Here is a 12,626-nt window from a genome sequence, read left to right on the forward strand (position 1 = left end):
TATATCGACCCAGTTATTTCCAAACAAACCTTTGGAGTAAATGTTTGTATCGTTATGGGTATTTAGTACTAACTTCTATTCATCCACACTTAGTCATCGACCTAATAACAGTTAGCGCGTTCATCGTTATCATAATAAAGAGCTATACAAAATATCAGTTTAATCGCACCAGTAGTTTCCAAGAAAAAGTGTGACAAACACACAGGAAAAATATTATATAATTTTTTCTTTTAATTATTATTGTTATTTGTAATAGTAGTAGTAGTAGTAGTAGTAGTAGTAGTAGTAGTAGTAGTAGTAGTCTCTAGAAATATATACTAGTCATCACTTATTGAGAAAAAAACAGGTTCTGTTTTTCAGCGTGTAGTTTCTTTCCAAATAATTTTCCCTTCTTATAATCTCTGAATTTTTTTTACCCCAGATTTAGTATCTTTTTCCTTTTCACTTAATGAAATATGTTTTATTATTATTATTATTATTATTATTATTATTATTATTATTATTATTATTATTATTATTATTATTGTTGTTATTATTATTATTATTGTTGTTGTTTTTTTATTATTTTTAATAATAATAATAATAATAATAATAATAATAATAATAATAATGATAATAATTTATACTATATATTTAAATTACTTTTATATACACGTTAAAGTCTGCTCAAAACAAACTAATAAAACCTATTATGATTCCTATTATTGTCATGATTATTATTGAAAACATTTTTTGATATGTGCGTTAAAATATAGCCAGTGAAATTACTCTTGCTTTAAAAGTTTCATGAGAAGAACGTAAACTACTCCTTCGAGAACAGCAAGAATTCTGGTTACGTAGAACAATTACAAAATAAGCAACAATATTACTGGATGATTGACGAGTGCGTTGGCTTAAAGTTTAACCCTGATGGAAAACAGAAATTTCAATTCAGCATCATTAATATCAAAGGAGGGTTCGATCTTTTGTTCTAATCAGACTTCAAAGAGATTGGCGGGAAAAATATAGCGTTCGCCTCGAATCCAAAGAGGTGTCAGAGGCAATAATTAAAGAAATTATAATAGTGGCGGTCAATAACCTTCTCTATCGCACTATTTTTACAACTGTGTAAATTTTACTTATTCTCTCTTTTTCTCTATTAATTTCTCTATCTATCTATCTATCTATCTATCTCTCCTTCTCTCTCTCCTTCTCTCTCTCTCTCTCTCTCTCTCTCTATATATATATATATATATATATATATATATATATATATATATATGTATATATATATATATATATATATATATATATATATATATATATATATGCGCGTTTTATTTTTTATTACCGTATCTTTCTGTTAAGTTAAATTATTGTTTCAGCTACCCGGCCGTTTTTTTTTGCCATCTGTAGCTTCCTCAGACTTGGACGGCCAAAAAAAAAAATGGCCGGGTAGCTGAAACAATAATGTAACTTAACAGAAAGATGCGGTAATAAAAAATAAAACGCGCATATATATATATATATTTGCTCATATATATATATATATATATATATTTGCTCTACAAAAAAAACGTCCCTGGTGTCTAACTCTGTCCCGTGGGGAGGCATTGTAAATAGGTACAACAGTATTGAGCACTTTCGTTAGGTTTTTATTAATTACCATTTCTACTAACTATATATATATATATATATATACATATATATATATTCCTTTATCTAACTCTCGATATTTATCTATGTATGCATGTATGTATGTATCTATCTATCTATCTATCTATCTATCTATCTAACTAACTTACTAACTATCTATTTATCTTTCTATCTATGATAACCGAAATTGGTGCCTGCGAATTATTTTTACGACAATAAATCTTCCATTAAAAAAAAAAACACGTGTTGCTGTTAATTAAGAGATAGTCGACGAAACGCGTGGGTAGCAACGACAGGTGTATATGAAATCATACTCGTATTACTACATTACACTAGCAATTGATGTCTATTTTGACCTGGTAGATTTTATCAAATTTGTACACTATTTTCTTACAAAAACCACAATATATGCGCGTCATAACAGCTATAGGTCTTTTCCCTATTAAAATTATCGGATAAATTGTTCGTCATTGACACATAATCTCGTCATTTATCAACCCTCTGAGCTGCGCTTGTTCAATTCGACCTCTTCCCTAAATATGTTATGTTTTCTATGTAAGATCTTACAATTATCTGTAACGTATTCTATTAATTGTAAACTATAGATTGGTTTATAAATAGAGAAAATGTGACATGCAGTTAAAAATGGAACGAATTTAGCAATGCACTTTATTGGAAATTTAGACCGGAAGTAATAGATATAATCAACATTGCAAACACTGATTATTAAGATCACTGAAGTAAAAATTCACAAAATTTTCTTTAGCTTTCATTTGGGATTAATAGTATTCGTTCTGACGAGCGTGAGTAGACCTGTATGATAAAAATGAATTAGGTTGAATTTCAAAATGGCAACACATAATATAGCTTCAAAACGGTAAACATTATTGTTATACTCTGTTCTACTTGACAAAATCTAATAAAAGTCATTTTAAACCTTGTGAGTATATTATTTCGCATCTCTAATGTGAAATTATTTAAAAAAAATATGAAAAATAAATGCGTACGTAGGTATATATATATATATATATATATATATATATATATATATATATATATATATATATATATATATGGCATTAATTTCGAAGCTTAAGATATTTGAAACTCAATAGAATTTATGAATAAACAATTAGATTATAGCGAATATATTACGTTTTCTTCTGTACGTATACGCTTTAATTAGCTAACATTTATTAATACATGCAATTAATCCTATTAAAACCTTAATTAGCTCGATAAATATAAAACGGAATGTCAAAAATTAGCCCATTTACTAGTATGTGTCTATATATATATATATATATATATATATATATATGCGTGTGTGTGTGTGTGTGTATATATATGTATATATATATATGTATCTGTATATATATATATATATATATATATATATATATATATATATATATCGGTGTGTGTGTGTGTGTGTGTGTGTGTGTGTGTGTGTGTGTGTGCAATTGGCAAGATTAAAACGAACAAAATTTATTAATATATGGCGTTATAAAAGGTAAATGCAAAGTTACATGAAAGCGACTCGACCATGTTGGTTTGACTTAGGCTTTTGGAACAGTATATATATATATATATATATATATATATATATATGAGTAATAAAGTTGAAACTGAAACGTTTGCGCATATACCTCCAATAGTATTTGCATGAATAAAAAATATATATACAGAGCAAAGGGGGGTGTAAGAGTTATCCGCACATATTACATCGTTTTGACCAGATGGAGCAAGAATAGAAAGCTGAATCTCAGTGATTTGCACCATGTAAACTGATATATAAATATATATATATATATATATATATTTATATATATAGATATATATATACATATACATATTTATATATATATATTTATATTTATATATTTATATATATATATATTTATATTTATATATGTATATATGTATATATATACATATATATATATTGATAAAAATGTTTTATAATTTATAATTTTAAATCTGTTTCAAAAGGAAGAACAAACAAAATCAATAAATTATACGATGTTTTTATTGTTATAGATAAATTGTATATATTATATACACTTTTAAATATAATCTTAGATTGAATTATTTTAAAATATAAGTCCCGGTTGTATTTAGAAAAACGTGTTTGCAACGCAAGATGCTGTGTCATGCTAACTTGTTCATTTCAACTGTAAGTACATTTTGAGTTTTGTAATTTCATTTCTTCCCCCAAATAATAATCTGTATAAAATGCATGCTTTCTTAGTGACAATTATATATATATATATATATATATATATATATATATATATATATATATATATATATATATATATATATACGTAAAATGTGTAAATAATTGTTAGCCATTAGTCATCGGCAGTCATTAGTGTTAGTTGATCAATAGAAAAAAAACAGATACGTGTAGATCAGTTCGATATTTACCAATCAATAAAAGTCAGCGCAGACTACGATACGACTGGCGAAAAGCAAGAGAATGGACAGAGGAGATAGATTTCTGGCGAGATTTATTGTCATTTGACTACGACCATATGTTGTTTCGATATAAAATCTGCTAGGAGCTTTGAGACTAAAATAGTTACCTGATCCTATTTTACACGTAATTAATATAATCTGCAAAGTATCGAAGTGAGATATACGCTATGATGGGTTCATTTTTTAATCATACGCGCGTTTTTGAAGGGATATGCTTTCTTCTAATCACGTTGATACACAGGTTTCCTCTGGATCACCGAAGTTAAGCAATGTTGAGCCGGGTCAGTACTAAATGGGTGACCATTTGAGACTTCCAGGTACTGTATGTTCTCTCCGCTTATCTCAGAATTGTTTCCAGTCGTCCTGGTCTTCCCCTTGCCATTGGATCCAAACAGTGTCGATTCAGGAGTGGTGTGGTTAGAGATTGCGCGACCCTTGCCTCACAATTGCCTCAGAATTACACGCGCAACTTCCCCTACAGGGGTATCCTTTGTCTTTCGAGACATAACAGAGGCATCGATCGATACTTTCTACTCAAACGACAACTGATTATCGAAGCTTTTTTTTCTTAATAAAATAATTTTACTAAAATAAATCTCAGACAATTTAATTTAAAGTAAAAAAATATATTACATTTGTGCATCCGTACAAATGTATGTGTATATGCCGATCAAATGTTACGCATGATTTTATTTATTTATTTCCTCCTCATCAGATATTGTGTTAACCACGCAATGTTCTGATCCTCTTGAATACGACAAAAGAAAACTCATGTCAGTAGATTTAACAGCGATCTCAATGACGTTGCAGTTTTGAATATGTACAAGTTTACACACCTTTAAGATTATTTTCGTTTCAAATACGATTAATAATGTTCTTTTTTATACAATATGAATCATTAAAAAAAAGATTACTGTAAAAATCACATTAAGATGACACGACAGAAGAATCGAAAACTTAAGTGATACAAATCAAGCATATATGTGTAAATGTATTTTGATACGAAAGCACTATTAGAATTTTTTTAAAAAAGAAGCTAAGAACCAATCACTTTTTTTAAAAATACTTCTTTGATAATTATATATATATATATATATATATATATATATATATATATATATATATATATATATAATTATTACAATAATTTATTTTAATTCAAATTTTGTTATAATACCTACACTAATGTTTCATCTTTTCGGGAATCTTCAATGCAGGATGACACGATTAATACCTGTCAGGAGATTCGAACCTGGCCACGAAGCCATCTCTGACTCCATTAACAAGGAACAAACCTCACGGACAATCTCACCGCGAGAAATATCGTTGAAATTTTAATATTTATTTCTTTATGTCGTAACATCCGGCCTTAGTAATCTAATGATTATAACATCATGATCTATATATATATATATATATATATATATATATATATATATATATATATAAATTCCAGTAAAACCATGCCCACGAGCGCAGAGACATTGGCGGAATCGACAGTCGGATAAGTTAACCTACTTTACGTACCATCAGTAACCCGGGTCTTCGATGATTGCAAATTAAGAATGAAATTTTTAAATAATAATTATTATAATAATAATAATAATAATAATAATAATAATAATAATTATTATTATTATTATTATTATTATTATTATAATTATAATAATAAGGACATATTACCGGTTGAACTTGTAATAAAAAATATTTTAACCTAATTATGTCTTTAGAGAATTGTTCTTTTTTATGTTTGGGCTTTATGTGGCTGCAAGGAATCCATCTGATTTCTAGCTAAAATTAAAAAGTTCTACAAATATGCAGGTAGAAATGTCCGTATAAAGACAAGTGTTCAAACACACACACATGCACACCCAGACATATATATATATATATATATATATATATATATATATATATATATATATATATATATATATGCGTGTGTGTGTGTAACACAAATCCACGCACACGTATCAATATGGGCCTGTGTATGTCGGTATGTATATGTATGTACATTTGTAAGAAATGTGCGCAGAAATTTAATAATTATATATGCACAAACGTATATATATATATATATATATATATATATATATATTATATATGTGTGTGTATATATATATTACATGTATATACGTATATATATATGCATGTATATATATTATATATATATGTATACATATATATTATATATGTATATACGTATATATATGCGTATATATATATGCATATATATATATATATATATATATATATATATATATACAATGTGCATGTAATGATAGGTAGGATATGGGTTTATACAAAAAGGAAAATGTTGATCAAATCTGTTCTTCAAATATGCACAAATAAACAGTAATTCAGTTTGTTGATTTCTTCAAAAATATATTACGCCCTTAGCGGGATTTCGAAGCCAGTCTGTAATTAATAATGCATGCTTTTAATGCATTTCTAAAAATAGTTCGATCTTCTAAAATCTTAATATATAAATCCACCGTTATCTGTACGCCTCCCTTTCCAGAAGATTGCAATGCCAGCTCGTTCATGAATCTTTTCTTGATACCAAAATTCATCTTTTTTTATTTTTTAAGCACTGAAGCTTATTTCTCTTTAGACAGACGCAAATTAGTATGAAAGAAATCAACAAACTGGTTGTCATCCATGAAGATTTCCATATCCTTTCAGGTCTCCCAAACCTCACCAATGTTCGATCATCGATCCTACACAAAATTATTGAAAGTCAATCAGGTTTTTTACATACCTAATTATAATACGGCTTTCTATTCCAGTACGTTTTTCCCCATACACTTCAAGATGTGTAAACTCTTCTTTTGCTAACTGCATTCTGCTTACATATAGGAAAAACAATATCCATTAAGTATCTCATAACTTAGATATTTCATTTAAACATATAGTTGCTTCACGCTTCGTCTGGATCAATTTACATGAAAAAATATTCCCACTCGATTATGGACAATTAGTGATCTCAAATGACGACACCATCACGAATACTTGATTTTAAATTGATGTCCATATTAAAATAAACAAACGAGATGTCAGCCGAAACAGAAGAGGTAACACATTGTAATAAGACCTCAAATCGGCCGAATTTTATTCATATCAAGTATTTAATCGTGTAGAATGAATGGGGGGGGATATTTTCTAACACTACACTTCATTTTTATCTGTTTTGAATATGTGACAGAGTTTACATAATAGGGGCCCTACGCCAGTAAGTAGCAATTAAGTTAGCTAGAGTGAATTTTGACGGAGGCCACGTTCAGTGCACGTTACGAAAACCTATCCGCAAACAGAATTGTTCGCAAAAACGGTAGAACGATATCAGGAGTAGATGATGTCATGTTTTCGAGCGAGATAAAACAAGGGGTTTCAGGCAGTCGCCATCAGGAAGTCATATTCGCGAGATATGGCCGAATATTATGAACGACTGATAATCTCAGTTAATGGTACTAAGGCACGTTGCCCGTCTGCGTCTCCCAATTCTCAAGTTAGAAAAATAAGTTAAGAAGGAAACATTTTCGTCCATAAATCCAGTTCATACAATAAAACGTTGAAGAAACTCAGCAAATATCTTCCGTGTGGCTTTCGTGAAAAGTTGTTCTTCTTAGTGAAACACACAAGACACTCGACGACCAGTTGACGCGGTGAAAAGAAATGGGGTCTAACAACGCGATAAAAACAGCGTGTATAGAGACCTACGCATGTATGTATAATGTAATACATTTTATTTGGGTTCTTTATCGTTGATGGAAAATATGTATCAAAAGAATTCCTTCTGAACTAAGGCTGATTATATTTTTCTCTAATCTTGTGTCAAAGATGCGAGATTTTTCTCCACATTAAAAACCTATCTAGTGTCTCACTCTGTTCTCGTAGGGATATAATTAAATAGAGACTGATAAATATGCCCTATCAATATTGCACCTACTCTCTGTATTTGTGCAGACATGACACACGTATATAGACAACGTTATTATTACAGATGACAAAGTTTTCTGTAAGACTACCCTGATCAAAGTAGGCGAAAATATATTGATTATTTCCCCTCTCTGAAAAAGTTGACAATTACGCAGTGAACTATAATACTCTATTCAGTAGTCAGCGTTCCGTTGTTCTTACCAGTGAATGAAAATAATCAGAAATAGAAACTAGAACGTTGATTTTTACGAAGTTCATGATGTTCAATTAACAGAAATATTTTTCCTGATATCTGATTTGTTGCTAGTTGAAGAAATACCCCACATATATTTAGGGCGTTTACAAATATATATATATATATATATATATATATATATATATATATATATATATATAGTATTTATTTTTATTTTACTTTTTAAAACAATACTCTACTGATAAATTTAAATTTAGAACAGTAATGTGTGTGTGTGTTTGTGTGTGTGTGTGTGTGTGTTTGTGTGTGTGTTTGTGTGTGTGTTTGTTTGTGTGTGTGTGTTTGTGTGTGTGTTTGTGTGTTTGCGTGTGTGTGTTTGTGTGTGTGTGTTTGTATGTGTGTTTGTTTGTGTGTGTGTGTGTGTTTGTGTGTGTGTGTGTGTTTGTGTGTTTGTGTGTGTGTGTGTGGATGTGTGTGTGTGGGCGTGTGTGTGATGGTGATTGAACGATAAAATAAACCTTTTTTTTTTTTAAATAAACCAAATACTTCTCTAACGGTAGTTCGTGTAGAAATAAAACATTTTTATTGTTTCTAAGCGAACAGCACTAAATGATTCATGGATCACGGTACATTACCGGGCCCGTAAATTGGAAACCATTGTCTTAAAAATCACCGTCATATTCATGAAATAATTAACGTATTCGTTGATCGATGCTTTCTTTTGCATGATTCCTAATATGTGTCCGCGAAAAATGTGACGTGTTTGTTTTTTACTTAGTCAGCTTTTCTTAAAGTCAAGAATTGGCTACAGTTCTCGCAAGGTTAGCAGGTGTCGCGTCGAAAAAAATACTAAAATGTACTTTTTTTCGTAATTATCATTAACTGTTTTTGTGTGTGTCGTTCGTTGCATTAATTAGCCATCATGAAAATTAAGTAACGATCATTGAGTACGTGTCACTTTCTGTTTGTATTTTTGGTTCAGTTTGATCTCACATATCAAAGGGGTTTTTACCTGGGTCAAGCACCAGATTTCTTTATAATATACATAGCTACCCTGTTATTCAATATATGTTTTCCTGTACTTGTTATATGGTTGTGAAAGTGGAACTATCTGCCCTAAATGCAGAAACGCATTAATAGCGCAAAAATTTAGTTTATGAGACAAATTAAAGGAGTCGTTTGCAAAGATCACGTTTCTAACGAGAATATATGGACTAGATCTGGATGCGCTAATGGAATGCCGATGGAAACTATCAAGAAAAAGACAAATGGTGTTCTTAAGACATATTTAACCATCAAAAAGACATAGAACATCTTTAATGGTAGAATGCAATATAGAACATTTAGTATTCACTGATAGAATGCAATATAGAGCATCTAGTATTCACTGGTAGAATGCAATATAGAACATCTAGTATTCACTGGTAGAATGCAATATAGAACATCTAGTATTCACTGGTAGAATGCAATATAGAACATCTAGTATTCACTGGTAGAATGCAATATAGAACATCTAGTATTCACTGATAGAATGCAATATAGAGCATCTAGTATTCACTGGTAGAATGCAATATAGAACATCTAGTATTCACTAGTAGAATGCAATATAGAACATCTAGTATTCACTGATAGAATGCAATATAGAACATCTAGTATTCACTGGTAGAATGCAATATAGAACATTTAGTATTCACTGATAGAATGCAATATAGAACATCTAGTATTAACTGGTAGAATGCAATATAGAACATCTAGTATTCACTGGTAGAATGCAATATAGAACATTTAGTATTCACTGGTAGAATGCAATATAGAATATCAAGTGTTCACTGGTAGAATGCAATATAGAACATCTAGTATTCACTGGTAGAATGCAATATAGAACATCTAATATTCACTAGTAGAATGCAATACAGAATATCAAGTGTTCACTGGTAGAATGCAATATAGAACATCTGGTGTTCATTGGTAGAATGCAATATAGAACATCTAGTATTCACTGGTTGAATGCAATATAGAACAGCTAGTATTCACTGGTTGAATGCAATATAGAACAGCTAGTATACGTTGGTAGAATGCAATATAGAACATCTAGTATTCACTGGTAGAAGCAATATAGAACATCTAGTATTCACTGGTAGAATGCAATATAGAACATCTAGTATTCACTGGTAGAATGCAATATAAAACATCTAGTATTCACTAGTAGAATGCTAGGATCAAAAAAGCAAGATCGACGAAATGGATAATCCGTTCTAATCGGTTGATCCTACAGAGCATATTTCATTTCATTTTCATTCCTTTCTTATAAAGATACGTTTGCACATTTATAAATGAAGCGAGACCGATCGATAGATTGATCAGCGGTTCGGATCTTCAGACATATAAACTAATATATCTGAGTGAATGATATATATCGACGCACAGATGGATCGACAGAGGACCTTATGGACACGTTTAGACGCATCTAAACGGACTAAACATTTCAAGATAACATGACATTTGAAAGTTAACTGTGACATACTAACGGACAGCGCCACTTATAGTAATGCTTGGTTGCATGAAAAACAACTTACTGTCACTTCTTCCTTAATATTTTACTAATGTCACACTTTATTAAAGCTCAAAGGCTACTCGAGGATAAGAATTAAAGAGTTTGTAAGGTACACGCCTAGACAAATACGTCAGAAATTAAAGATGATGCTTGAAACTGAACAGAATCTTACTATTTAAGAGGATCGCCAAATAAGAATTTGTTTACATCGAACTTGTTAATGGATATCGCTCTAGACAAGGCATGAAGCCATTTATTATGAGAAACTATAAAAAAAGAAAACTTCCTACCATGATAAATGGATAGATTCTTAAGCAGAAAACAGCATCCCCCCACTATTTGTAGAAATATTGCTAATAGAATGTGAGGACTAGAAGACAATATAGAAGGAGCAAAAGTTAGGAAGCTGCCGAAAGTCCAAAGTAAACTTTCTACTATTTTGAAAGCGACTATGTTGTAGTCAGCTGAAGAACAACCTCACGGAAGTGTGTTCCATTAACGGGCATTTTTTGGAAAAACAAACTCTGCTCATGGAAGGTTCGTTTAGCTACAAGTACACGGCGTTTCTAGAAAATTATTTGCCGTAGTATTAGCCAGCAGAGTTTTTGCTTTGAATGTTTTGCAGAGAAAGAATCATTGATTGAACCTACATATTTTTATTGCTTGCTTCCCACCTGGATGTGTTCAAGTCCAACGTAAACAAATTCCTAATGAACCGCCCCCTTAAGTAGACACTTTATTAAATCTCCACACTAACGTACTGTACTTACAATAACCCTTATCCCTGAGTGGCTTCCGGGCCTTGATAAGTGGTGACCGCCTTGTAAAAAAATGTTTTTACTTATTCATAACGGTACTTTATGTGTATGTGTGTGTGTACGTGTGTGTGTGTGTGTGTGTGTGTGTGTGTGTGTGTGTGTGTGTGTGTTTCTTCGCTATGGATAAAAAACTGGCTGGGCCGATTTTATTTTTTAACTTCGCAAACATACATTTTATGTGCCTGGGGGTGTTCTTGGGACTGTTCTGTATCAGAATACCCCTGATAAGTATCGAAAATCGATAATGAAAGAAATACTATTAAAGAGGAAACAGTCCAATTTTGACCAATTAAAAACTTTTATAGAGTATAATATCACAAATGCATTTGAGAAGTTTTATCATTGCACAAGCAGAATAGTCTGACCTAAAATTCATAACAGTATGTTCTTTGATAAAATAGGGGCGCGTTCAAAATGAATGTATCTGCTAAGAGCACAATTAAACAATTGTACTCGACTTTTGCGTTTTAAACTTTGATTTAAGATATTATATAAAAATAATTTCATATAAATCAACAGTAGGTTCTCTACAGTGCAATGTAGACTACCATGAATTGTGGACTAAGTTAGTGCGAATATGCGCGTGAAGCTTCCTCCCAGTGTATCTCGTTGGGTTCTTGAGTAGAGCAGGTAATCGATCGATTTGGAAGATGAATGAGCGATTTCACCGATTTTGATGACAATATAAAATTATTAGAATCGTGGGTGATTCGTTGGATCTCATTTAATCCCAATCAACGTCGGATCCATGCTAGTATATCATGAACATGACAAATAGCGTAAAGAAATTTTAGCAATCATCTCTCTGTGTGAAGGGGATTGCAGGAAAGAGAAAATAGGATCTACCACTTGCTTGTGAAGTCAATTTTGTATTAGTCCAAGGAAAGGAGGAGTGCTCTGAGTGGCATCTCCCCTGTATTTTTTCAATATGATATTTTAAACTTACGCGGAACGTACGAATAAAAGGTTAGACTAAAGGAAAGATAGACAGGCAGAACGCCAT

This window comes from Euprymna scolopes, chromosome 33 (assembly GCF_053919585.1).
Source record: "Euprymna scolopes isolate OS-2025 chromosome 33, ASM5391958v1, whole genome shotgun sequence".
Lineage (NCBI taxonomy): Eukaryota > Metazoa > Mollusca > Cephalopoda > Sepiida > Sepiolidae > Euprymna > Euprymna scolopes.